Source organism: Mauremys mutica, chromosome 26 (genome assembly GCF_020497125.1).
Source record: "Mauremys mutica isolate MM-2020 ecotype Southern chromosome 26, ASM2049712v1, whole genome shotgun sequence".
NCBI lineage: Eukaryota > Metazoa > Chordata > Testudines > Geoemydidae > Mauremys > Mauremys mutica.
Window position 1 is genome coordinate 16,032,783 of NC_059097.1, and position 3,111 is coordinate 16,035,893.

At 49.9% G+C, this 3,111-nt stretch overlaps 1 non-coding gene across 1 annotated transcript; it reads left to right on the forward strand.

Annotated features, from left to right (window-relative positions):
• The first annotated feature begins 934 nt into the window (after positions 1-934).
• On the forward strand, positions 935-1,007 carry TRNAV-AAC. Its single transcript has one exon. It is a non-coding gene; the product is annotated as a tRNA-Val (tRNA).
• Positions 1,008-3,111: the final 2,104 nt, after the last annotated feature.

The window sequence follows — 3,111 nt, forward strand, 5'->3', positions numbered from 1 at the left end:
AATCACCATCAGCCATGCCATCAGGGGCTCATTCACCTGCACATCTACCAATGTGATATGTGCCATCATGTGCCAGCAATGCCTCTCTGCCATTTACATTGGCCAAACCAGAGAGTCTCTATGTAAAAGAATAAATGGACACAAATCAGACATCAAGAATTATAACATTCAAACACAGCCAGAGAACACTTCAATCTCCCTGGTCACTCGATTACAGACCTAAAAGTCGCAATATTACAACAAAAAACCTTCAACAACAGACTCCCACGAGAGATGCTGAATTGGAATTAATTTGCAAACTGGACACCATTAAATTAGGCTTGAATAAAGACTGGGAGTGGGTGGGTCATTACACAAAGTAAAACTATTTCCCCATGTTTATTTGTCCCCCTACTGTTACTCACACCTTCTTGTCAACTGTTGGAAATGGGCCATCCTGATTATCACTACAAGTTTTTTTCTCCTGCTGATAATAGCTCACCTTAACTGCTCACTCTCATTATAGTGTGGATGGCAACACCCATTTTTTCATGTTCTCTGTGTATATATATATCTTCCTGCTGTATTTTCCACTGTATGCATCTGATGAAGTGGATTTTAGCCCACGAAAGCTTATGCTTAAATAAGTTTGTTAGTCTCTAAGGTGCCACAAGTACTCCTCATTATTTTTGCAGATAAATTAATGGAAGTTAAGTCCATTAATGGCTATTAGGCAGCCTGGGTAAGGAATGGTATCCCTAGCCTCTGTTTGTCAGAGGATGGAGATGGATGGCAGGAGAGAGATCACTTGATCATTCCTGTTAGGTTCATGCCCTCTGGGGCACCTGGCATTGGCCACTGTTGGCAGATAGGATATGGGGATGGATGGACCATTGGTCTGACCCAGTCTGGCCATTCTCTTCTTATGAAGGGAAGGGCAGAGCCCTGCAACAGAGTTTCTGTAGTGTAGTGGTTATCATGTTTGCTTAACACGCAAAAGGTCCCTGGTTCAAAACCAGGCAGAAACATGATGGCTTAATTTTTCCCAGCTCCTAGTGGCCTGTCCCTGCTGTTGTAGGAGCAGCAGTGATTTCTATGCTCAATAGGTCTGTTATACTTCCCCCATTCCCATTTTTGTCTCCTCTCCCTCTCTGAATGCTTGTGAAGTGGCTTTCCCCCCTCCCCCTCCCGCTCCCTCCTGCAATGCTTGTGGGATGAAGGGGCTGGTTGAACAGCTGGAAGATCAGAAGAGCTCCTAGATAGACAAGGTGTCTGGGACTCTAATTAGGCAGCGATCACACACCCAGAGCATGGACACTGCCCAAGGTGGAGTGTGACCCACCAGATGCAGCCAAGTCATCTCTAGTCACAGGTCATGAGGAGCAGGTCCTTAAAAGGGGAAGGGGCCCTGTGCTCAGGAGTCACTCACAAGCTTGTACCTCCAGTGAATGCCCTTCGTCCCGACCGCCTGGCCAGTGGTTCGCTGCATTGCAGTTCATTGTGCCTCAGGAAGACTTACCTTCATCGCACCGTCCATCGCGGCGCTGTGGGACACTTACCTTGCAGAATCCTGTGCCTGCCTCTTGGCTTCCCAGGGGTGGCTACTTGCAGCCCAGGAGAAGAAGGATGGTTCTGGTGAAAGGAAGACAAGCAAAGCACTGGGAGGAAATTTGGGTGTGGGCTCTGCGCTGGGGGTGGGGTGCAGGAGGGGTGGTGCAGCTCGCAAAGTGACCGGTACACACAACCCTCTGGCAGCAGCTCCTAGATGAGTGGGGCCAGGGGATCTCCATGTGCTGCTGTCTGCAGGTGCTGCCCCCAGAGCTCCCATTGGCTACAGTTCCTGGCCAATGGGAGCTGCAGAGTTGGTGCTCGGGGCAGGGGCAGCACGTGGAGACACTCCCCCCACCCCAGGGGATGCTGGGACATGCCAGCCACTTCTGGGAGCGGCACGGAGGGACGGAGGTAGAGTGGGCAGTGAGCCACCTTAGTGCTGCTGGCACATCTCTGCACACGCATTGGGGAGGGGAGCAGAGGGCCTCCATATGCTGCCTGGGGTAGGGGCAGAGCACGGAGCTGCCTCCCATCCCGGGTCTATTCCAGGAGTGGGTGGGTGGGGTCTTTTGGCCTGCAAGGTGCAGCAGGTCAGAGTAGATGATCACACTGGTCCCTTCTGACCTTAAAGGCTCTGAGTCTAAAAGGGATATGGAACTAAATGAAATTAAAAAAAAATAAATAAACTAAGCATTGTAATACCAGGATGACTCCAACTGCTCATTATATAGTCCCACCCCTTTCTTCCTCCACTGGGTGTTTAATGACACTGATTCTTTCATTCCATTGATAAACTGATACAACGTGACTGAAATCAAACCAACTCCCAGTGGAGGAATCATCACATCATTGCTGGGAATTGAACCCAGGTCAACTGCTTGGAAGGCAGCTATGCTCACCACTATACCACCAATGCATCTGGTGAAAGTCTCTGATTTTTCACACTTGGTGTCTGGTCACCTTACTTCTCAGCATGAGGCAAATGTCTCTGTGGTCTCTGCCATTCATCGTGGGGAGTTTCCCCACTGATAACAGTTCTTGCTGGGTTGGGGATGGGAGAGAGAAGAGGCGTTTATTCTGTTTCATTCCTCTCCATTTTCTGTTCCTCCCCTTCCCTTCCAGGGTCCTCCCTTCCATTTCAGACTGTGCAGTGACACCCTCCCCGCACCCAGGACTCTCGAGCCTCTGGAGCAGCACGATCCCATGAGATCCTCAGTGACCAAGGGTCTTTTCCAACTTCCAGGAGACCCAGCTTGAGTCTAAAGGAAGCTCTGTTCCTTCCTGGGGATCCTCTCTCCCTTCATGGAGATCAAGAGCATGAAGCCTCTGCCTTGCCTCCTGGGTCTGAATTAATGTCCCATTTCCCACTATCTGCTCGAAAGAAACAAATGTTTCTAACCCAGGTGAGCGGCGATAATTCAGCTGGAATCCTTCACCCACATTCCTTAGGAGATACAGACTCTCTGTGACACAGACTGACTGGGGTTCATCTCTGCATGTCCCCAATGGGGAAGGAAAGACACTGAGGGGGGAAGGAAGAAGATGGACAGAAGGAGTCAAATGGGGCTAGACCAGAATAGG